Below are 27,054 nucleotides of genomic sequence, written 5' to 3' on the forward strand. Positions count from 1 at the left end.
AATGTACTAATTATGAAATAATAATAAAATTAAATGTAGTAAAAGTTAAAATAGAAGATTATGTATTTTTTTTTAAATAAAAGTAACAATTTATCGTATATTTTAATGCTTATTAAATAATACATTTAATTATTCAATGGTTAAAACTTGCCATTTATTAACACATTTTATATTATTATTTAATATATTTATATAAATATTTCATGACACATTATTTTTATAATAAACAATAAATTAAAACTATTATAAATTAGTAAATATATATTAAAAAAATACTTGAGAATGTCCCTTTGCCATAGTTATCCAACAAAAAAAACGGTGAGGCTGGACCAAAATAGACAGGACATTTTTGTATACATGTCGACGACGTATATATATACGAAGGATTTCGTAAGTTGTCGCCGTTGAATTATAATGAGTGAATGATATTCTTTATTCGGTCTCTAGGGATTTCCTAGCAAGGACGGTTTTATGTTTTTATGAATTGAATTTGTGGAGCTTTATTTTTTGTAGATATTTTGCCTTTGATGTTTTGTTTTGATTGTGGGTCGTCTTTGGTATTTGTGAAACCATCTTAAATTACTGAATATTCGGCAAAAATAAGCTTAGAATTATAAGTAGTATATTTAAAGTGTTAAGCTTTTTAATTCAATTTTAATAGTTTAAATTTTTACTTTAAACATTTTTAACTATGAATTATATCTAAAATTCCAAAGTTTTTGAAACAATGAGCTCACCACTCTGAATAAAATTTATAGTTTTTAAATAATTTGAAGTTTATGTTTGATTTTCAATTATATATTTCATGAATATATTTATTAGGTACGGTAGACTTTCATAAAAATAACTTTAAACTATTGAAAGTACTGAAAAGTAAATTTTAATCAGCAATCATTATCAAGAAACATTATTTAAATTCACTATTACATTTAAACATAAATTAATAATAAAAAATATTAACAAATAATAAATCTTATTTATTAACTTAAATCATTTTAATATTAAAAACATAGTTAGTCCATAATGGTAATGGTTTCATTGCCATTGAATATTGTTGTTATATTTATGGTATATCGCAAAAATATTATTGTTTACATCGACAATATACTGTCAAACTTTATGAATAAATTAAAGCTTTTTAAATTTCATTTATATTTTTTGTAGGTGTATTACATATACTATTTTAAAGTTATACATCGTTGCTTTTACAACTAGTTAAATTTAGCTCTCAAGACATCTTTAATTTAAAAATTCATTAATATTCTTCATAGACTATTTGAGTCTTCCTTACACGTGTGAATTAGAAACTATTTTGACAACACGTCATTTTTCTGTCAACTCGTTAAGAATAATTACACCAACGTCTTCCGTTGAAATGTGATCAAATTTAATCTTGAAATAATTGAAATTAATAATAAAATCACTATTTTTAGAATCTTATTATTTTGAACATTTAAAAAATCATCAACTCTCTGTTTTTTTTTTTTTATTTAATTTTCTTAGAGATGAGCATTAACGTCAAAGTAATGGATGATGGTATTTTTTTCTAAAACGCATCTGTTCATCTTTCGTATACAGCGTTCGCTCTTTCTCGAATGCAGTTATTCATAACATTTTTTCAACTCGCTAGTGCGACAGGTATTAATGTCTGCGCCAAGAAAACACAACCCTCTCAAGTTAAGGATTCCCTTTAAGATATGTAAATAATGCAATGCACTCGAAGGAAATTACATTTTTCTCTAGGCGGCGCGACTTTTGAACTTACCGTGTAGTACCCTATTATATATGATAATGTACAATATACGTGGCTCTGTATTATATATAAATATATATTTTCCTGATGCACAACGTGAATATTTTATACGACCTTAATCAAAAGTGCTACGAGCTTCGTTTCCATATCGCATTTCGCGATAAAGCTTTGTCTGGGGCTTTTCTTATATAACGATATAAATATAAGCTTACTGTGTTTGCCTCGGATGAATTAGTCGCTGATGAAGAACTATATAAGAAACGTGATTTTTCATAATTGTGCTCGTAAATAAATATAATATAATGGTAGAATATATCTTAGGAAGCCAAGCGTAAAATTTTAATTAAACTGACAAAAATATGATAAAATACAAATACAACTCAAGATCAAAGATATAATTAATAAATTTAATGATAAAGCTTTCTCTGTTTTCTTTTACTTTGCATGTTTTAAAAAATGTTTTTATGGATTTTTTCATGGTACATTTATATAAATGTGTATTTTTGTGATGTTTGTTTCATTTAATATTGTATCTAGAAAAATAAATAATATTATTAAATTATTACGTTTTTTACAGATAAAATTATTTAATTCACATTACGTACCTTCAGGTAATGTTTTTAAATCCATAAGCATGGGCTGCAAAGCTGCAGCCCATGTGGACGAACCACCACTGCATTTCTTCATCAATTAACGCGGTAGATACGTTTCAAGAAATATTGCGTGAATCAAGGCATATAAGCAATTATATGCCTATTACCTATTATTATAAGCAATTATATGTATATTTACCATAATAAGTAAATAAAAAAAAATCAGCGATACGGGTGCATTTTAAAAAGCAGTTCACGACACACTGCATGACCAGTGGGAGAGGTTCCAGATGTAGGTCAAGTAAAATAAATAGAACTGCGTTTGTACACTGCCGTTCTACATGTGTAAAAGAAAATATGTAAAAAACAATTTACACTTAAAACAAGACAGGTGTATATTGTTCACGGTTAAGTATTTCAGCTACTTTTATTTATATGTATTTTATATTTGAGATTACTTTTTTTGACGCAAAAATAATTATTTGATGTTTTATCACTTATGGGTTTTTTTAAATTTAATTCTAAATATTTTAATATTATAATTTAAATGAACAAAAAGCCTAGAAATTATTTAAATTAGATTCAAGTTATAATATATTTTAATTTGTAGTGAATTTAAAATTAAACAAAGATGTTAAAAATTTTTTTTTTTAATTATTTCAATTTATTATGGAAATATAAAGAATAAATACTAGCATAAAAAGGCGCTATACTACATTGCTTAAACAATGTATTACAAAACATATTAATTTTCATTACAAAAATATAAATAGTCGCCAGAAGATGTCTAGCCCGTAAAGTTTATATATTTGTAATAGCATACGTGAATTTGTATTTAAATTATGATAGTTATAATTTAAAAATATTAAAAATAACATAGTAAATCCTTACCACTATAACACAAAGCAAGAATAGCTAAGAAATGGTATGAAAAGTCGGTAAATAAAATAAAAAATGATCCAAATAAGATGTGGAAAACAATAACAATATTAATTAATCCAATTCAGAGAAACGACATATTAAATATGGATATTGATAGAAATATATATAAATATTCTCACATAATAGCAGAAAAAATAAATACATACTACATTAAGAGTATAGAAGAGATTGTGAATTCAATACCTAAGTTTAATTATTAGTTTAGTACAATATAATAATGAAGCATTTAATGTAAAATTTAGTAAACTTAGAGGAAATTCATAATATAATATATAAATTGAAAAAATAAACTAGTACTGATGAATTATATGTAAATGTAATTAAATAAACTTCGGAAATAATAAGAACTAAATTAAATTCTTTAATATATAAAGCACTCTTTGAAGGAGAAATACCTTTAATTTAGAGATTGCTACTATTATATTTATACATAAAGTAAAAATTAGTAAAAGGTTGAGTATATGAGACCAATTAACATGTTGCCTTGTATAGAAACAGTGATGGAAGAAGTAGTAATTAAAAAATTTAAGGATTTTATTGTTTCTCAAAACATCCTTTGTGAATAATAATCGGAGTTCAGGGAAAAACATTTTATAATATATGTATGTTAAGTTAAAATTTGTTTGATGTAAAATTTAGCTATTAAGTTAAGTAGAATAAATATTAATAACAATACTACATATCAGTAGTTCCATATCTGTGTGCGATTCTATTAATTTCAAACAGACGCTACCTAATTATTCAAATCCTTTGCCGACGCCAATTTTCCGGGTGTCACCCGTGAATTTTCCGAGAACTTAATACAATTTTGTGGGTCCTCTCGTTTTCCTAATTTCATAATCGCGTCCTGCTATTCCGAACGTGACCTATAAATCTCTCCGATTAAGAAGCGCTGAAATCGTGAGATTTCCTTTTAGAATATCTTATTACTCAAGTACAGTAAAGCTATTAGGTATTCACAATAGAAAGGATTCTAGAGCCACCGCCTTTTTTCTATATTGATATTGATTTATCTTCTGCTCCAAATAATAACAGATTCAATATTTATCCGAAAACTTTGTTGCATATTTCTGAATATATGTATAATGTATATATAAGTATTTATGATACATTGTTTGTTGTTGATTTTTAAAATGCATATAATTCTACCGTAATATATACAGTAAATATACATGACCAAATTTATGTTCAATCGAAAATGTGTACATAAATCAGACAATCAAATCAGTGTTTCCTCGTCGTTAAATCATAATGAAAAAACATAATAAAATATTTCACCGTCGACGGCGGCCGAGATTTGGTGAATTATAAACGGAAAGCGTTGAATAAGTGCCCGTAGTGAAATATTAAAATTTATTAAGTCGTAAAAGAGGTGAGAAATTGCGCCAAAGGGCCCATATGCCATCGCACCCTTTAAATCCTGAAAATCGCAGATTATACTCGGTTAGAAGGCGGCGAAAGGGCGCGTTAAAACCGCCCTTTTTTCAGTCAGTCCGATCCGGCCCTGGCCCTGCGGTAATATAGCACGTGTATGATCATAAGAAAAGTTTTTGTCAACCTGTCGCTCCTTTGTCCTTTGAGCGTTACCCTCGTCATGCGAGAGAAGATTCCACAGGTACTAGGGTTTAGAACGAAACAACGGAAAAAAGCGCTAAGGGAAAGCCGCATATTTCAACGCGTCTTAATCAAAAAGATATTTAAAGTTTCAACTCAGAAAATTAAAATATATATACATGTATAACTACAACATTTATTATCAATAGGAGTCATAAATGGGTGTTCTTTGATACAAGGATGCGTGTACTGATACGCGCCTGAGATTTGATACTACTCGTGCGCCATATAAATATATGTGTGAGCTATTGTCAAATTAAAAATGGTGTCACAAATGTAAGCAATATATGATTAATGTAAAAAACAAATTAAAATATAAAGATAGTGGCTATTTTATTACTATAATATTTAAAAGCTCAACTTCTTGCTAGATTCACATAAATTTATTTGAACCATCTTTCGATTTAAAGCTTTCCTTTTCACCTGAAATTCAATAGCAAGCTAAACCCACCTGCAACTGACAATTTAGAGGTACAAGTATTGGCCCATTTCTCTACCATTACGACACACTCGCTAAACATTTAATGGGGCACCGGGAAAACGGCACACAGAATACTCGTAGACGACACCGTAAATTATGTCGCCTATTTGATTCCCTGGGCCGAATCCTTGTTCAATTAAATTACGGGCCGGCAAGAGCTCAATTTATACTCTTATCTCATTAATACGACAGTTAAACGCCGTTTTATTGTTGTTTTAATGCCTTGTTACGGAGAACTTTGTGCCACCGGCGAATGATGGAAGCGAGTGGCCACTCGGCGGTTAGCAATAAAATCTTACAAAGTAAAGCTACGCGACGAGAAATAAAAGGGGAGCATGATATTAACGGCTTGGAAGAACAGGGCAAGAAGGAGTTTTGTTGAGGAACATTTAAAAGAGTCCCAAATACAAGGGTATTGATGTTAGAGATAGGTCACAGCGTGTAATATTTAAGAAAATAAATATTTAGAGCCTTTAACGATTTGTTCGAACAACGTTTGCTTCTTTAAGAACTGAATCTTAACAGATAATTAAACATACCAAGTGTACCGAAAATATAGATGATATTTTTGCAGACTTTATACATTGATTTGTGACACAGAAAAAAGAAAGATTTTAACAGTTAAAATTGTTTCAAATTAAGCATTGCTAACAGTCAATTTGAAAGGTGTCGTGGTGGAGTGACATCAACAAAATAAAAAATAAAAATAGGTATGAAATTTTTGGAGTAATATTTGAACAGCTGAAAATCTTTTTTTTTTAAATATGTACTAGAAACTTGAATAAATAAATTGCATGCATATTGCGCGTTAAGAATCAGAGAACTAAGTCATACGAATTTAATTTAAGTGTTAGTATAATTACATATGTTAAAATATGTAATTAAACTAGGAGAATTTTGAACTGTTTTTGGTAAAATAGAAAATATTATAATGTAATTTGTAAATTCATGAATTTTTTTTTAAGTATGTATATAATTAAATGTATTTATCTTATATACTTTTTACAATGTTAAATCATATAGTTTATACAAAAAAGTCAAAAAAATTTAATTTAATATTATTTTAAGCTTCGTTGTACGTCTTGTATATTAAATTGTTATTTTTCGTGCCTAAAAAAAATTCTTGAATTTTTCGGACATGTTCAGAATTACTAGGAATAATAAAAATAGAAAGTTAAAAATACGTATTTTGTAGCAAATATTAAAAAATATTTTACCGTGAAATATTTTTAAGGTAGAAGGTTAACGTAGAGAATAGTATATAATATACCTACTAGGGCTTTGTTTGTCATGTAACGCGGTGGAACGGCGTTCCGGCACAATTTTTACGGTATTTTTAATAAAATGTTACGCGATTGACAATCTTCGTAACATTTTATACCCTTATTTTTACGTTATAATTTTTATTTTCCATATTTTTAAGTGTAAAGTTTAACCCCAAGTTTCAAAATAAACGGTTACTCCGCAATCAAAACAATAACAGAAACGACGACATAAAATATGGAAATATTGGTATGATAAGAATCTATGAAAAATATGGATTCAAAATATGAAAAGATAAGAAGCTACAATTTTTTTTACGATATTACGATTTTCAATGAGTGAGAATTAAATGAAGAACATCTAAACCAAATTATGACCAATAGGAGAGCGCAAAAAACAATTATCCCTTCTCAGAAGTCAAAAATCCACGTCAAAAGCAATAAAATCGTATCGGCGCCGTCGCAGCGGGAACGCTCGTTACCGAGCGTTCCCGCTGCGACGGCGCCGACACGATTTTATTGCTTTTGACGTGAATTTTTGACTTCTGAGAAGTGATAATTATTTTAGCGCCCTCCTATTGATCAAAATTCGGTTTGAATATATTTCAAATAGTATTATTATATCCGAAGTCCATAGTAATATCGGTAATAATAGCTATAACATTTTTTTTAAATAGTGTAATATCGAAATACAGACAAGTTGGGTTTGGTTATTTTGAGTAGGTTCCGTTTCACAACTGTCAAATTAAGTTTAAGTGACATTTTAGAACAGCATATAATTTCACTAGCGCCTATCAATTAAATTATATTTTCGCTAATAGAAATATATATATATATATACTAGTGAAAATGTATTTCGATATAATTTCACTGAAATGACGTATTTTAAAAAATATCTTTGTGATAGATTTTTCAGATTTTTTCGAAGGATATTTCTAGTATTTTTATTTTAGAATAAGAGACGTCATTAAAGCCATATTTAAAGCTAACATATTAATATATAAATGTGCCCCCACAGATGTATTTAAAAAAATATTTTCGGAATAGATTCAAGACCTTTTTTATCGATTTTTTTAAGGGATAACCCGAATTTTTTTTTTCTCATTTACAGATTTTTTTTTTTAATTTAACTAAAAATCTATTACATTTTCTGCTTTACTATAAATTTAATAAATATACTTATTAATCATACATTTTATTAAAATGTAATATATTTATTAATAAATAAAAATTTACTGTAACTAGTTTATATTTTATTATTTGTTGAATAAATCTAAAAAAAATAGAAAAATAATTTGTTATTTCTTATTAAAAAAAAAATGCTTTTTTAAAAAAATTAGATGTACAGCAAAGCTAAGATTTATCGTTTCAATATGAATATTTTCCTAAATTCACAAGTTTTAAAATATTTTTTAATTATATGTTGCAAAAAATATTTGGAAATATTCTGGAAAAGTTATGCGATAGTGTGAGTTAGATAAAAACTATTACAAATAAAATTTAATGTTGTAGCTACATATTTAAAAAATTGTATAAATATTTTTTTAGTTCATAATTGTTTTATTTTTATGTAATATCAAATTAGCAAAAAAAAAAAGATGTTGCTATTGACTTAAATAATCTGATTCAACTTTGAAAGAGTAAAAGAAGAAACAAGATTATGTAAATATTCATTTACATTGAGTTAAATGTATAAATTTTAATAACATAAAAAATGTTACAAATGTTACTTGAAAGCAGATTTAGTTTGTATTTATTTTAATAAATAGAACAATAAATTAATTATTTATGACTTCTATAATTAGAGTAACACAAAAATTAATAATTGCTATTGAGGTTTCATTTTTATTTATTTTATTTATATGACGTTTATTTAACAATCATATTTATATTTAAAAACAAACACATGATACATATTGTATATAAAAATTTGTGATACATATTTTTGGCTACAATTAATTAGGACAAATACAGACCTTTAAAATTTTAATAAAATATTATATATTAAAAAGAATTAGTAATAATCTAGTTATGACATATTAGACCAAAGATCTATAAAGTATGTTTTTATATATATAATATTTTTTTATATTTTATTACTATGATATATAGTGAAAATACTATTTTTTCTGGTTGTTTTTATTGTAGTCTCAAAACGTAAGATTAGTCGATGTTTGTAAAATTATTATATTTAATGATAAAGTCAATCTCTCTTAATATAAAAAAATTTATAATTTTTTTTAACTCTAAGAATATTAGCTTTAAATTTCTACTTGGTATAATAAAATGATTTTTTTTTGTTATAAATGCTATATTTTTAAGCTTTATTTCAATTTAAATATTGATAATATTTTAGAAATGTTATTTTTTTTTTATTAATAAAACAATCATTTAAAAAAGCTTTACATTTGGGCAGTTGAGAGTTGTGCTTTTTAAAGCTTTATTTTAAACCAAATAAAGATAATATTTATGCAAAGGTTTTTTCACCTATCCTAATAAATCTTTAATCCAATAAAAAATATTTAGTCTAAAAAAATATACGCAGCAACAAGAAAAATTGTTAATTCGAAAAACTTTTTCATGACTCAATTTATTGTATATATATAGCCATTTAGATTAAAAAATACCACTATTGAAAAGCTTCTTGGTTTGTACAATGGGTTTTGCTTTATAAATTTAGTTATACATCTATAAAATTGTACCTACTCTTATATATTTAATGATATTAGATAGTATTATAGAACAGTAAGGTAATTTATTGTATTCGATTCCAAAACACACTTCAAGCATTCATTACAAAACTTATACCAATTCATCGTTAACTATTGATCACATAGATATTAATGCACCTCACACTTTACACATCCCTGCAGTACCAACATCCTCATATCCTCGCACCTTTATAAGTCTTCATATAATAAATATGAGGGAAGCAATAAAGTCGCAAGCCATTGAATAATATATAACGTGTAATGGCTGGCATGAATAATACCGTATAGTACGCGTGTGTAGTATATCAAACTTGCACGAAGACCCACCCCTTCTAACAGGAACTATTCCATTTTATTTTCCCCCCACCCGAAGCCAAATTAGGTCGATTAGGTGAATATGCTGAAAGGGCTGAAAGTATCGAAGGATGAGCCGAAAGTATGAATAATGTATGATCTCAATACCACGACGGAGAACACTTGCATTGTTCGTATGAACATACTGACATAAGTTAAAGGGTATAATAGCATTGGTAGCAATATTAAAAAAGGTTAGGGGAAAAATGTCTGAAATGATAGTATACTAAGAACATATAGTAATAACATTTTTTTTAGATAAACCAACGTGATCCTATTTTCTATATAAATTATTAACATACCTTGTGGAATGAAATGATGTTGTGTTACTTGTTTAAATTTTTATATCGTATATACTTTTTTTGTAAACATGATAACTTTGTGCGAGTGTTACAAAGCAGAAGAAGAGTATGTTCAAAAGAATCGCTCTCAAAATATATATTTTTATCTTAGTGAATAATATCCAGACTATCGCGTTTCAAATGTGTCTATTTGGAGAAGAATGCGACAGAAATAAATTTTCCATAGAACTTTGTGCTTTTATGAAAGATAATTTTTTTCAAAGTTAAAAAATATGACGACTACACAATGCAAGTTGTGTTTTTTAGAAAATATAATTCAAACGATGCATAAAATGCAATATAAAAAAAACTGTCTGTTATATGTTAACTAACGATTTGCTAATCTAATTAGATCAAATTTTAATTTTAATATTTAAAATAATTGAAATAATAATAGCTATGGTGTATAAAAAAATAATTTAAATATGAACATTAATTATATTAATATTACTAATATAAATTTTTATTTTTAGTTTAATATATTTCACGTGATAATACTAATACCAACTTCACCACTATATTTAATAATATAAACGTAATGGTTTTAAAAAATATTTAAGATAGTTAGCACCCAACTATTATATTTATTATATAATATTTATTTATTTATTAATCTTATATTTTAATGTAAAAATAAATACATATTTTATTTTATATGTGTGCCATAAAAATATAACTATATTTAAACTGATTTTAATATTCTAATAAAAACTTCCTACCTTACAATCCTCATTATTGATATTCTATCCTTATGTTTTAGCTTTAATTATTTTAACCAAAAGCTCAAATATTAATATGAGTTGCAATTTAAAACATTTGTGTTTAAGAATTGATAAACTTTCTGTATATTTAAAAATATTTGTATCCATACTAATATTTGTGAAGATAAAAATACATATAAAAGAAATACTTTTTTACTACATATACATATTTACTGAAAGTATTTTAATTAATTTATTTATTAATTAAAACTAAAATTTAAAAAAAAACTAAAAAAAAATTCGCTATTTATTAACAATTTTATAAACCGGTAATAAAGTTAAGAGGACAAAAAAAATCATAATATTACAAAAAGTGTTACAAAAATTTTTTTTAACTAGTAAAAGTGAAGTTTAAAAATATAATTGACATTAAATTATTATTGGACCGAAAAGTATTAGTGAAATTTGTAATTTTGTATTTATTATGTTTCTAGTCGATTACTTAATATTTTCATATTATGTATTACATTTTTAAGCAAAATTAAATTATGTTTAAACTAATTATATTACTATTATGTTTAAATTTAATAATTTATTAATATGTATAGCAACGTTTGATATAATTAAATATTTATAGCACATTCTAAAAATTAAACTTTTAATATAACTTTGATGAAATATTAACTTGTTTGCGTGGAATGCTCTGAATTTAAACTAGGAAATTGCCCTTCAGTTTTCGTGGTTCTCAAAGTTTCAACAGAAATGTTTTCAAACTTTTATGATGTGATTTTTTTGCATCCGGTTGCAACAACACTCATTAAAATAGTGTAATGGCTTTTGAAATATATTTTTTTGCTATTCGTTTTTTAAATTATGTTACAAATTATATTGTATGATTTAAAAAGTAAGAGCTTATAAAATATAAAAAAAAAAGTTATGGTTAAATAAATGTATTCAACAGTAAGAATAATACAAACTCTTGTCTTTACAATAAATATTACACTGGATTAATATCCAAACATTTAATTGCTTTAAATGACAAGTTAAATAATTGTTAAAGTCTGTAACAAAATTTAAATAAATTATTTAGTTGGTGTTTTGATAATAAACTTAACCCTTATATTGCTATTTGTCAACTTAAACATTTACTCTTAATTATTCATTACATTGCCATATCTATTTTAATCCATAAATCACATCGTAAATTTTTTATTAAATTAAACTCATATTAACCTATTAACTAATTAACAAAGCTTTGAAAATGTTGAAACTGGTATTCGACATTTTAAAAATATTAGTAAAATACTTAATTAATTTTTAAGCAATACCTCTATAAAATAATATTAAACATTTATGTTAATTAAATTAAAAAGTTCAAAGTTGATTTAACAATGTATTATACTTTATATAATCATTTAAAACTTATCTTTTTTTTTAACATTATTTATTTTGCAGTAGCTTAATTTTATATATAATGAAATTGATTGTCATGAACTATAAAATTAACTAATATTTATGTCGTTCAAAATTATGAAGTTTTACTTTATAATTTATATATTTATATACAATATTAACAAAACTTATACAAATAGTAATAAATAAATGATCTTTAATTTTTTATAATTAATCAAGCAGCAAGCTTTATATTTTTAAACCTTTTACTAATTGAGGATGCATTATATCTTATTTTAAAAGAGCATTGAGTTTATATTTTGAGACTATGCTAGAACAAGTAAATAGATGAATTAAACTTGCATTTTGCAGTCAAAGTTTGACTCAATTATACATAAAAAGCCTGAATTTAAATCTTGTATGAAACCTAGTGTTTTAGAATTTTTATTGTGTCTGTGATATCAGAATTAGTGACTGTTAACAAAAGATCAGGACATATTTTATGGCAATAAAATATGTCCAGATCGTCAGGTCAGAAGGGTTTTTTTTTCTTAAGACAGTTTTTTATGCAACAATTGAGATAGTTGTTATATGCAATGTACACACATTTTGTATATCTTAATTATCTTAATTAAACGTCTCCTAAGTGGGCTTTACCCTGGATTTCGGACGTTAAGCTGGACCAGGTAATATGAAGAGAGAAGCGGCAGCTTCAATGGTCTGAAATCGGGTTGGTCTCTCAACTTAGTAAATCAAATTTTAATTCCTTAAAATGTGAATGTTAAAATTGTCAGAAAAAATCTCTAAGAAAGTAATCATTGGTTGCCCGCGTTTAAGTATTTATACCTCTGGTCCCCTTCATAAGACAATTTGTGTTCCGTCTCTTTCGATTAAATGGCTAATGACAAAAGCGTGAAGAGCTTTTAAACTGAGAGCAAATTACACACGTCTTAGATGATATTCCTGAATTTACATGAACGGTACTGTAATTTATTCCGCAAAAATATTTTCTCACGGTGGTGCTCCATTTATCAAAGAAGCCCCTTTTTTTGTTCGAGACGTTTAAACCCCGTATCATATGCTTAATGACTTTTTCGTATATCATATGTTTATGATTTTATAGCATAATATTGTAAGTTTACCTAAAAGCTTTTTGATAGTTTAGTGACGTGTCAATTTCATCCCTTTATTATGAACCCTACAATTATAATTATGATCGATTATCACTCAATAGGTTTTACTTGACTTTTATAACCTCATGAATATCGAGACGATTAGTTATAATTAAACTAGGTCGCACATTTTAGGTATACAAAATTTTTTTATAGAGCTATGAAATAATATAATATAAAATAAATTATTATGCTTTGCTATGGTTTTTAAAAAAAAATAATATTTTCCGTAAATTTCTCGTTAGAATTAAAATAAAATAATGAATATTAATGATTTTATATATGTAGAAATTCTACATTATTAAGATTACACTAGCAGTAAAATTTTTAGTATTAAATTGGTTTGAGTTTTACTTCAATTTTGATAGAAGTAAAATATAATAATATATTTTTTTGTATTGCACAATTTTTATAATAAGGTTTTTATTAATATAATAAATGTGGACTATATAAATAAATATTAATTAGACCATAATAAAATAGTTTGACTTGCATTAAAGAGCTGCATTGAGTATTTTTTTTAAATAAATATTTTTAGCATAGTATATATAAGTTTCTACGCTTTTCTTTAGTTACAGATAAAAATACCACATTAAGCTCTTGTATAAATAGTATCAGTATAAAATTCTAACATTGCACAAGTGTATACATTAAAAATATGGCCCTACAAAGAAGAATGCGTAAACGCATGAAGCTTTGAACGATGAAAACAAAATTTTATTGCTTTAAACAAATTTATAAAAAACGAGCTTTATACCTTATACATATATCAACACACACAAGCAGTTAAATAAAATCCGTTTTAAAATAAAAGTGTTATATTATTATTTAAAAGCGCTTTCCGAGCAATAAAAAATCGTTTAAGTCGAAATAAAAAAGACGCAACGCCATCGAAGGTCTGATTTAGTGTCGAATTACGGGTAAAATATATACGCATTAGGGGCATAAACTTTTCTATTATTGAGATTTATAATTGGAATCTCAGGTCCTTTGTCCGTTCGAATCCTTGCGAATTGTCGAGATAAATCTTGCAGATTCGAGACATGACATAGTCCTAGGCCTGGACAAATTGGTCCTGGCCAGACTGTGGGCGTTCTTACATCCGTCTGGGAATTTGGGTCGTTGTCGAAAGACGGATAGATTTAAAGGGAGAACCAAAGGGGAAAAATAAGTGGAAAAGATGTTGTGTAATTTCGGTGAAGTTGTAAATCTCACGAGCGCTTAAAAGCTCGCCCTCACTCCATACACCGTTTTGCGAAATTATATGAATATTCATGAGAGTTGTTTTCGAATAACTTCCATTGAATTGAAAATCCATTGTTTCGATATGATTCGTAGTAATATATATGTTTCATATTGTGTGAGATAATTAATTTACTTTACTATTATATATTATGGGTGTGGGAAAAATTTATTACGTCTGTATTCTAATTGTTTCGTGCCGAGAGCTACTAATTATTTTAGTATAATAAATTAAAAACATATTGGAGTTTGTAATCATAAATTTATGAATTAAATCCTCAGAAAGATCAGCAATAAAAATGTATAGTACATGTTAGTTTGATTACTATTTTATTGATTTTAACAATCGCTTGGAAAAAGTAAGCTTGAGGAGTAACAACATCGAACCAAGAAACATCTTCAGATCTACATTAAGAACAATTTGAAAACCACTATCGCTTTAATAGATCAAGCAGTTAAATTAACAATACATTGAAGCTTGTTATTTTGATGTACTTGGTGTTCATATGTACATATTAATTTATCCATTTAAAAATGTATTATATTTTTACATTTTTTACAAAAAATATTCAATCAATGTGTTTCTATTGAATTAATAATTTATAAGATACAATTATTTATTGTGAAGGCTTACAATTTTACTGAATACAAAATATATATTACAATTTTTTTTGTTATATATGGTTTATTAAAAAAATTGTATAAGAAAAAATTGTAAATAAATATAAAAAAAATACTTTATTACACCTTAGCATTTTCTTTATTATTTTCATACAAAATCATGAACTTTGTTTAAAAAAATCAACATATTTTGTAATTAAATCAAATATTATAAAAATTATCATTTTAATTTTGGCTTTTTTATTATATTATTATTATTGATAAAAGCTTAAGCATAATTACACATTTTAAATGTCAAAACACTCAAGGTGAAATAAGAAGTTAGGGACTAAAACTTTTTACTTAGTCATACGAAAACTTTGATAAGAGACAGCGGAAAAGTCGAACATGTTTCAGGAATATTATCTGATTTTTGTGGATGATAGATGTATTTTATAACTAGTTAAAAATAGCAATAATAAAATTAATTTTATCAAATTTAAAAATTAATTTTCCATTAAGATCACTTTGACTTAAATAACATGAGAGATAAATTTTAAATATTCTTTTTATTCTTAATTTCTTTTATATGTACAATAATATATTTGTATATTTTTTGTCATACAACATGCGTTTATTAGAATAATTAAAGAAGATTATATAAATAAACAATAATTTAGCTATATTAAAAAGTATAAAAACAATAACTATAAGCTGAATCTGTCCATAATAAGCCTAAGGTTTGGGTGAAATTAATTAACCGTAATTAAAAATAATATTGTTATTACTTAAAGCGTAATTTAAATGAATGGACTATCTTGATCTTAAATTATTTTTTCTTAAGGTCACCAACTATACTTAGCTTTGCAAGAAAATAACCTTCTACCAATTTCAACAATCGAATAAAAAACCTGATCTCATAGACTTTTGCATAATAAAGTCAATATATCCGAAAAAGATCATCCTCTGATGTTTCATCTATTCTGCAATAATTGCTACAAATCACAATTGACACTAAAGTTGTACAAAAAACTTCACAATTTTAATCAAAAATAACACTGAAATGACTTTTTTTAAATTTTTAATACATATATATGAGCTGTATTAGCTCATAGACAATATCTTTTATGTACGATCTAGCTCAATTTTAATTAATCATCAAGATATCCATCCGTGAGATTAGAAAAATCTAGGTAAACCTAATCTGTGATGTTCGATCGGAATTATAATTGTAATCATTACTAATGCTGATCTTCCAGACACGATAGAAATTTAAAAACACTAAGTAAGAATTCCGTATGGAATTCGAACCCAGATCTTTTAGGTAATATATTATAAAAATCTCCCGAAGATAAATAAAATGCAATTTTATTTATCTTTAGAAAACCAAAATAATTTTCTCTACTCAAGAAATATTAAAAAAGACTTCAAAAAACAGCAATAAACGCAATTACTTTACGCAAAGCCAAATTTAATGAAAATAATGATCACTAAATAAAAAATGGGATAATCTTCGAAGCTTAAACCATAAAATACTTTCTTTGAAAGGTATTAAAAAAAATAAAAAAAACCCTTAACAATTCTCTCCCCAAATCAGACTTAATAATGAAAAACAAGTCAGAGACGATAGAGAAGCTTTCGGCTATCACTTACTTAATAGCTTTAAATTTACCAAAAAAGACACTTATGTAAAGGATCAGAATAGTGACTATATAAGTTACAATTTAATAAATGCACCTTTACAGATGGAAAAACATTTTTTTTAATTTTACATATAAAAAGTAAAATAGTCTTCTTGGCAAAAACATTAACTCAGCGAATGCTTACACTAATTTGCAACTGTTTGAAAAGTTGCTTAAATTGTAATTTTGTTTAACCAGAAAAAAAAACAGACAATATTGCTTCATTCAGACCGATTGGTATTTTACCAGTTATGTCAAAAATATTATGGTTTTATAAATATACTTTCTACAATAAAGCAACTGCATCAGTTGGAAAAATATAACATTAAGACTTTTAAAACTAAAAATACTGCCTTTGTCATTTGACAAAGTAGATTGGAATTTTTAACAAAAAATAAGAGACTGCTTTCATACAAACATATTTTTATTATATATCCTGAGGTTTGTTGTAAATAATATTTTACTGTTAGCTATTTTAAAAAAATTTGCTAAATTCATCCTTGACTAAAGTCAAAGCCCTTGGATATTAAAATATAATTATTAAACATATCATTTTAACCTATATCAACTTTAAATAAAACTTTCATCCAAAAAGGGATAAGTCGTTTGAAAGTCACACACAAATGCTTATCGATCGTCAAAATTCACCGTCGGATAAACATCACACAGAAAATTCTCAAATAAATGGTTCGAGCTCTTTTATTATTATCCAATATTGTGCATCTGTTTTTCTTTTTTTTTTTGCTATATTATATCGCTTACAACTTTCGCGAAACTATTACATACCAACTTTCGCGCGGCAACTTTTCCATTAAAAAGCTCCGCACGATCGCCATAAATAATTCGGGCCGAGCGTCATAAAAGTTGTTGGATTATTAAATCGAATTATAAGACAATTTGGACCAACTATAAAACGCTCATAACGAATACATAGGAATACGGGAATAGTTTTCCACCATAAATCACGGCGCGACCGATGCGAAAGTTGCCGCGTCGAAAGGACCCGCGGGGAAATGAAAAAAGTTGCCGTCGATTTTTCCTTTTTCCGGTTGTTATTCGGCGTTACATAATCGCATGGCCGGTTTTAAAATTAGGTTGAATTTTAAATAAGAAGATTTATGATCTCTTGCGATGCAATAAGTTCGATTTATGGATGTATTATATTAGTAAGTACCCGAAAAACCTTCGTCGCTAATGTAATAAATATTATATGTGGTTCGTTTATATAAGATATAAATAAATTATTTTATACGATGCTTAAAAATTGTTGTATAAATGGTATGCTTTTTGGAAGCTTATTAATACTTAGGATTAACTTGGAATGTTTATTAATTAACGTATAAATACATTGAAGATTATTAGCTTATAGTTAAGGAGCGGTTTAGGAAGAAGTAAATTGTAAGAAGAGTAGAAAAAAATTATTAAATTATTACACGTGTATATGCAATATAATTAAATAAAAAAAATACGATATGATAATTTTAAAAGCTCAGACCTAAGAAACTATATTAGGGAATATACAAGTTATGCAAACACAGCACTCTAGGTATAATTATACATAATCAGGCCGTATTATATATGCAATTAATATATTTTTATAAATGCAGATATTATATAATATGTTACATATACGTATAGTAGCAAGCTAAGCCCAAAGCGATTCGATGACTGCTTGAATTGTCCAGATTAAAAAATTCAAATAAAAGCAGCTGCTTTTCTGTATATAAAGCTGTCATCGGTGTCAATTTGGCGTGAGCTTCACTGGGTTCGAGTTCAGTTACAAGCATAGTAGGATGTTGTAAAAATTCTAAACCAAAGTAAAAGTTGTTAAGTAAGGTAAAAAAGGAAGAGAGATCAATGAAAATACATTTTTTCAAATAATTTGAGGTTTATTTTATTTTTGCTCGTTTCAATTCTAGAAGAGGCTCATTTGGGTCTAACCTTTCATGACATCATAGTTTATAAGTAAAATTATATTTTTATTTAAGAGTTTTGGTTTATATATTCATGAAAAATTATATGAAATCAACGATTTTCATTTTCCATTACTACGAAACTAAATCAATTTAGTCAGTTTTACTACTCTTAAGGCAAACCAATTTGCTGGATTGTTTTATATATTTAAGAATCAACTGCTTATTTACTGATTTTATTTCGACAAAAAAAATACGTCAAGTGTCAACTTACACTGTGAATCATAGACAATAATAAGAATCTAAGCGCTTATCGCCAGATTTTTTGTAAATTATAAATAAAATATATATCAACCGTGGTTTAATGATGATGTTAAAAATGCTATAAAGAAAAGAGATGAGTCATACAAAATTTTTCAAATATTAAAAACAGAACAAATAGAATATAAAGTCTTTAATGAAAAATGGAAAACATACACACAATGTAGAAATATGGCAGTCAAAGTATTAATAATGGCTAAAAAGAAATGGTATGAAAAATTGATAGATGAAATACAAAATGATCCAAATAAGATGTGGAAATCAATAAAACAATTAATTAATCCAACTCAGAAAAACGACATAATAAAAATGGAAATTAATGGAAATATATATCAAGATCCTTATATAATAGCAGAAAAAATGAATACATATTACATTGAGAGCATAGAAGAAATTGTGAATTCAATACCAAGGATTAGTAATTTAGTACAATATAATAATTTAAAGCAATAATTGTAAAATTTAGTAAATTTAAATCAGTATCATTAGATGAAATTCATAACATAATATGTAAATTTAAAAAAGGAACTAGTAATGATGAACTAGATATAAATATAATTAAAGAAACATGGGAAATAATAGGAACTAAATTAAATTATTTAATAAATAAAGCACTCTCCTTAGGAGAAATGCCTGAAAATTTAAAGATTGCTACTATTGTACCTATACCTAAAATAAAAAATAGTAAAAAAGTTAAAGAAATGAGACCAATCAACATGCTACCGTGTATAGAAAAAATAATAGAAGAAGTAGTAATCAAACAATTAAAGAAATTTATTACTTCTCAAAACATAATATGTGAACAACAATCGGGATTCAGAGAAAAGCATTCCAATGAAACTGCATTACAAGTAGTGATAAATGATTGGCTGTTGGCTAAGGATACAAACAAAATCATTGGAGCAGTTTTCTTGGATTTCAAGAGAGCCTTCGAAACAATAGACAGAAAAATAATGTTAAAGAAATTGGAGAGTATAGGTATAAGTGATATAGTTTTAAGATGGTTTAATAATTACTTATATAAAAGAAAACAAAAAGTTAAAATAAATAATGTTTATTCTGAAGAGAAATTAGTGTCTTATGGAGTACCACAAGGGTCTAAATTAGGACCATTGTTATTTGTTTTGTATATTAATGATATAGTTAATAACGTAAAAAAATGTAAAATTCATCTATTTGCGGATGACACATTAATGTATTGCATATGTGATAACATTAAAGAAATTGTAAATAATTTAAATAATGAATTAAGTATATTAGAAATATGGTTAAAGAATAATGTACTTAAATTAAATGAGAATAAAACTAAATGTATGTTTATTAATTATAAAAATGTTTTAGATAATAGTACCAAAATAGTAATAAATAACTCTAGTATAGAAATAGTGGATAATATAAAATATTTAGGAGTAATTGTTGATACAAAATTAAATTTTAAAGAACATTGTAATTACATATTAAAAAAAATTAGTAAAAAAATAGGTTTATTATCTAGATTAAGAAATATATTAAGTATAAATACAAAAACAATAATTTACAATAGTATAATATTGCCCCATTTTAATTATTGTGCAACACTATTAAATATGTTAAATAAATTAGACAAACAAATGTTGCAAAAATTACAAAATAGGGCAATGAGAGTAATCTTAAATAAAAATAGATTAACTAATTGTAAAAGTATGATTGATAGATTAAAATGGTTGAATGTTCAAGAAATATTGCGTATGAATGTTTTAGTATTTATATATAAGTTAGAAAATAATATGTTACCAGAATATTTTAATAAGTATTTAATAAGAAATAAAGATGTACATAAATATAATACTAGAAATAGAGAAAATTTAAAGATAATTAAGTATAAGAAAACGGGTACGGCTAGGGGAATTATGTACGGAGGTTTTGATTTATATAATAGTCTTCCAAGAGAAATCCGAAACAGCAAAAATATAACGGGTTTCATAAATGGAATAAAAAAACACCTTCGTACATATAGAAATAAATTATAATATTAAGACTTTATTATTGTATATTTTTATTTTTTCTTTCTGTTATGTATTTTTTATATATTTTTATATATGTTTACTAAATTTGTTAGATGTAAAGATTAGCTATTAAGCTAAATAAATTAATAAAATAAAATAAATAAATAAATAACGAGTGATGTGCCTTATAAATATTTTGGACACTATATACCTGTTGTATATTTTTTATGATTAGTGAATAAAACAAAATTATCGATACGCTTTAGCAGCTCTTTCACGTTCCTAGAAAGGGAAAATACTCCTGGGAGCTTTCCAGACACCATAAAGAGGCATACATCTGAACCTTTACTCCATGATAAGAATATGAATATTAGCTACTTTCAAACCAAAACCATTTTATAATATTCAATTTAAAACCGATTAGAGTAAACAATCGCTTTTATGTTTATTATGCTTAATAATATTTATTCAATTTACATTTTTCAAATACTTTAAAATCAAAAGCTACCTTCACTATTTCTTAAAACAATATGCCTTAAACTGTACTGAAATGTTGAAATCTTTTTATTTATTGCCTTTAGATGTACTTTATTATTATAAAATTAATTTCGCAGTAATCAATTTTCATATTTAAAAAATCATTAAAAAATAAAAATATTTAACCGCTTCAAAAAAAATATTCTCTAAGAAAGGACATACTTTGTACTGTAAAATATATTTTATCAGTGTTTTGTGTTTATTCAAAGTAATAGCAAAACAATTAAATATGACTCACAACATGAATTTAAATAATTTACTTACAGCTATCTAGACAGTTATAATTATATTTTTTTTCTGAATACATATAAAATATTTTTTATGAGTTAAAGTAGCTCATTATTAAATAATTTTAAATGAATAGAATATACGACCTAGCTGGATTTCAATTAATCATCATTAATTAATTAATCATTCATGCGTGTGATTAGCAAATCTAAGTAAACCTAATCTGTGATGATTGATAAGATCCAGACACGATAGAAATAAAGAATACAATAAGGACCATATGGTATTCAAGCTCAAGTTTTTCAGGTCAATAATCACTTATACCACTTGCCTATTATGTTGGTTAAGTTCATTATTTTGTTTCGTAAAAATATAATTTTATCAGTTATCTACTATTTGAATTTGCACTATTCTTTTATTTCAAGAAGCCTAAAAGTTTTTTTATAAATATATAACACAAAAAAATCTCTGTAAATATGGTTGCAATTTTTGTAAGAATGGATACTTAAATATTTTTTTAAATTATTATATATATATTTATATTAAAATTTTTATTGTTATATATAAAAAAACAGTAATTTAATATTATTGTATTTTTTAATACATAAGATACGCAATTTTTGGCGATTGCTATTTATCTGGTTTTCAATGCTTGTTTAATATTAATTAAATGTTCAATCAGAATAATTAAATAATTTTCATAATTAAATAAAAATATTACCGTTACTCTAGTATTTTATTTAAATAATAAAATAAATTATGAACTTAAAAAAACGCAATGGCATGAATATTTTTAGAATGCTTTTCTATTGAAATTTATGTACATATGTGTTATATATAAAGGAAATTTTACTACAACAAAAATTTGATTTAATGTATGAAGAAAATTTTCAAGCAAATATTTTGAGAGTTATGTTTATATATAATTATAATAATTATTCAACACAGAAGCAGTACGTAGAAGTTATGCTATACTATTTAACTAAGTATGAGTGAATTTTTTTTCTTAGCTTTATTAAGTTTCAAACGTTATATAATCCTGCTTCCATTTAAAAAGTGAATCGATTTTTGAAAGCGTCTCAAAGCCGCCGTGTGACAAGGGTCGAACCCGGTTATTGTGTATAACGAAACCGTTTACGTGAAGCTCCACGACCGGAATCTGGCCAGAGGACTTAATCTGCCGGTAATGATCTGCCGTACCAGATATATTATATTCTATGTATGTACACACACCGCAGTCGATGTTTTGTGCGTTTGTTGTAACCCAAAAAGGGTTCTATCCGATACAAAGCCGGTAACTTGATAAAGGATTTCGCGTACGGAATCGGATAATGCGCGCGATCAAAAAGCACGAGCAAAATTTTACGAAAACCAAATCTAATAAAACAAACCAAATTACGAATATCGAGTGTATGGCGAAGTACCCTGCTCTGTATAGCATGTGTGTGAATATATTAATTATGAGGTAAATTAGAAAAATACGGTGTGGTCCAAGGAAAACCGGAGCAGAATTTTTTAAGCCTAGTGTTCAGTGCCGTAATATGCTTAACTTGTACAATTATTTTTATTGTATTAAGTGAAACAACTATTTTTTTTAATAATTATTTAAATATTGCTAATTGCTAAGCTTTTTACTCATGATAAATTAAAATCAATTATTTTCTAAATAATCAAAGAACCATATTAAATTCAGAGCCTACCTAAATTGTTCACTGTTTATAGACTCCTAAAAATATAATAATGAACCCTACACTAGAACAACATTTTCACTTTATTTGTCGCTTTATTTTTATAATTATATATATAATTTTAAAATTAATGAAATATTAACATGAGGCTAACTACTAAGGTTTTTTCCTATAATAAAAAAATACAGTAAGAATTGTCAAGTTTTTCTATTGAATTGTGCATCGTATTAAATATATAGTTTAATTTTTGGCAGAATAAATATATATATTATTATCTATGGATCGATCTGTAATACACTTTTTACATAATTATACTCAGGATAATTTTAATAAAATATTTATATGTATATAAAAAAATCTGTAAGAAGATGTTCCTACGCTTAGTTTTATATAGTTTTTTTTTGCTGGTAAAATATGAATTTAATAAATATATAAATTCGTATATTATAAAAATAAGTACAATACCGTACTTTTTAATAATTAAATAAACGTACAAATAAGTTTACAAGTATCAAATAATAATATAAAACACAGCAAAATATTTTAATTTTCGAAGGGTTATGAAGGACATTATCAATTTAATTAAAAAAAATAATTAATAGCGAAAAAGTAGCAATAAGTTAATGTTGTTCAAATATTGATAAAAATAAATTTAAAAGTGTTATCATACAAAACATTTCGTATCAAAGAAGTTCTTATCAATATGTCTTCTAAAATAAGTCATAAACAGATAATTAAAAAAATCAAAATTTTTAAATATTTTATAGTCAAAAGGATAGCCACATATATTTTTTATTATTTTGTAAAAATATTTATCAAAATTGAATGTAAAATAATATAAGCTCATCTTCAATCGAATATTCAAATATAATATGCTGCCGTTTAAAGGGTCTAGTGAGTGTTTATAATAAATCAAAAATGTCAGATTAATTACCCAAATTACTTAATAAACAAGAGATCCATAAATCAATTCATGTCCTGACGGACCGAAGGGTCAAGAGATATGCTAAAGGAAGAGGCACTCGATCGGCTTTTCAATTGAACAAATCGATTTTAGCGAAAAATTCATTATATTAATTAAATTCACTAGCACGTTTAATTTAATATTAATATTTATAAGCATCCAGAAAAAATACATAAAAATAAACTTAAAATTGATTATCGAAATTTACTTTTGTATTTACTTCGCTTTAATCAAATTTTAGCAAAATTACTTTTACGTTATTAAAATATCAAGATTTACAGCAACTTATACATAATATACATATTCAAGAGTAAAATCTAAATTAACTTAGTTCGATATGTAATTTTTATAACAAAGTTTTACACAATTACATCTGCGAAAAGTGAATTAAAAAATCAGTTTTTTATATATGAATATATAGGCAGAATATAAACTTATTTTTTATTAATAAAATTAATAAAGAGATAAATGATCAAATAAAAAATCTTGAAGTAATGCGTCAATAAAAGCAATATCTTGTTTTTATTTACTGAACTCTAAAATAGAACTCTCGAGTTTAATAATTTTTATATTGCTTCCCGCAGGATATTAATTTTAAACGTCGTTCAATTTAATGGAAGAAAATAAGAAGACATAAAACTGAGAGTAACACGGCTGTAACCTTTTTAACGTTATAGGCTTTAATTTTGTAATAAAAAAATATATATTGCTCCGATCAAAGCCAAAGCTGCTGAACGTGTTATTAAATATTTCTAAAAAAATATAAAGTAAACATTTTGTAATTACATTTTTAAAGAAGAGCGCATCTTAATTGAAAATATTTTATGGAAGTGAATTTTTTTAAGATGCAGTATTTAAAATTGGCGTGTAAAAATAAATAAATAATATTTTATTTATGTAAGCCATACCTTTTCATTTAAATTTAAATTTAGAAATCTATAATCATAAATTATGACTTTTTTTATTTTTTAATAAAATAGCAATTACCACTGATTATATATATAATCAATATTTTTTAATATAAGTTAGGTTTGTATCACAAAAATATTATTTGTACTCATTTTTTCATATGAAACATAATTAATACAAAATTGTATATTTTTAAGAATAGTTGATACATTTCAAGTGGAATAAAATTGTTATTTGCGACTTTCATATGCTTTCATATAATTTAAAACAATGTGTTATAACCAAACTTAGGGTATTTATATATTTAAATTAGTACTGTTATTGTTAAAAAAAATTATCTTTATAAAGCATATTTGAATGAAATAAATATATACTAATTATTATCTATAAACAGTTGTTTTATGAAAAATAATTATTATAATATAAAATATCACCAGAATATTAATAAAATTATTAGGCATTGTTATAGCACCAGATTAAAATATTCAGATATGCCTTAATAAACATTGAAATACAAACTAATAAGGGTAGCAAAAAAATATAGCGTTATTATATTTTTAAAATTCATATTGTAAAGCATATGCCATATGAATTTTTTTACTATAAAATATAATATTTCACCGTTAATTAAATAATAAAAAATAATAAAAAATAGTAAAATATATTTGTATTATTAATTATAACGGTCATTATGAACTTAATACTAAAAATTATTAATATGAAAATTACCTGATAAAAATTGTTTACAAGCACCAATACATATTTTTAATCATTCACAATCATTATTATCAATATATGAATTTGTTTTCTATTCAACAATAAACACTTGAACAACAATACGTCTCGATAACGACAACTATCAAAACACACGGTCGTTTGTTTGCGAGATTAGCACTCGAAAAGTTGGTGTTGGTTCGCGATTCACAGAGCAAAAAGCACACAGCCCGTACCGCGCGAGGGCCAGTGGCGCACTGGGAGCTTTTTCTCGACGAAAGCTCCGATCGCGCGAGAGTGACAGCCATGCGCATGCGCTAAAGCTCCTACAACTATCGGATAACTTTTTTTGAAATAGTTGCATCTCGGATGCAACGGCTTCTAAAAATGAAAACTATTATTTAATTGCAGTATCATTACGATTTTTAAGGCATTGTTTAATTCGAGCTTTTGACAATGTAAGGACTAGAATAAGTCATTTGCTTATCGTAAATTTATTGAGCTCTTTTGCATCACACTGAATTGTAGTAATCATTTCTTAATAAAGGATATTTAAAAGTATCAAAATACTAAAACTGATACTTACATTACATGTGACCAATAGACAATTCTAATTTAAGTAGCACATTTTAATAATATTTAAAAATAATTAGATGAAAATAAATGTGCAATAAAACCAGCTTATAAAAATCAGCATTAACAATTTATTTAAAAATTAAATGTGAGCAACTTGTTGTCTTTTTCCAAAGATCACTATAGATTTTTAAAAGTCTATAATTGAAATGATAAAAAAATTCTAACGATAAAGATACTATGAATAAGGATTCATAAATTATTGTTTTTTTTTATGAATAAAACTTATTAAATCATAATAACTTATAAAATAATACAAATATTTATTTTATACTCTAAATTATAACAATGTGTTTTTCTTATTTTGAAATAAATAAAAAAC

General features: G+C 25.3%; 1 protein-coding gene across 1 annotated transcript in view; it reads right to left on the reverse strand.

Annotated features, from left to right (window-relative positions):
- Positions 1-26,358, reverse strand: part of LOC148237111 (lachesin-like) — a 306,235-nt gene extending 279,877 nt beyond the window's left edge. Inside the window, exon 1 of the mRNA XM_088183322.1 lies at positions 26,115-26,358. The gene's annotated coding sequence lies outside the window, so the exon portion shown is untranslated. The remainder of the gene's footprint in view (positions 1-26,114) is intronic.
- Between the last annotated feature and the right edge of the window lie 696 nt (positions 26,359-27,054).

Source organism: Plectrocnemia conspersa, unplaced genomic scaffold (genome assembly GCF_051122295.1).
Source record: "Plectrocnemia conspersa isolate PC_06_02 unplaced genomic scaffold, ASM5112229v1 ptg000003l, whole genome shotgun sequence".
In the NCBI taxonomy this organism is placed as follows: Eukaryota; Metazoa; Arthropoda; class Insecta; order Trichoptera; family Polycentropodidae; genus Plectrocnemia; species Plectrocnemia conspersa.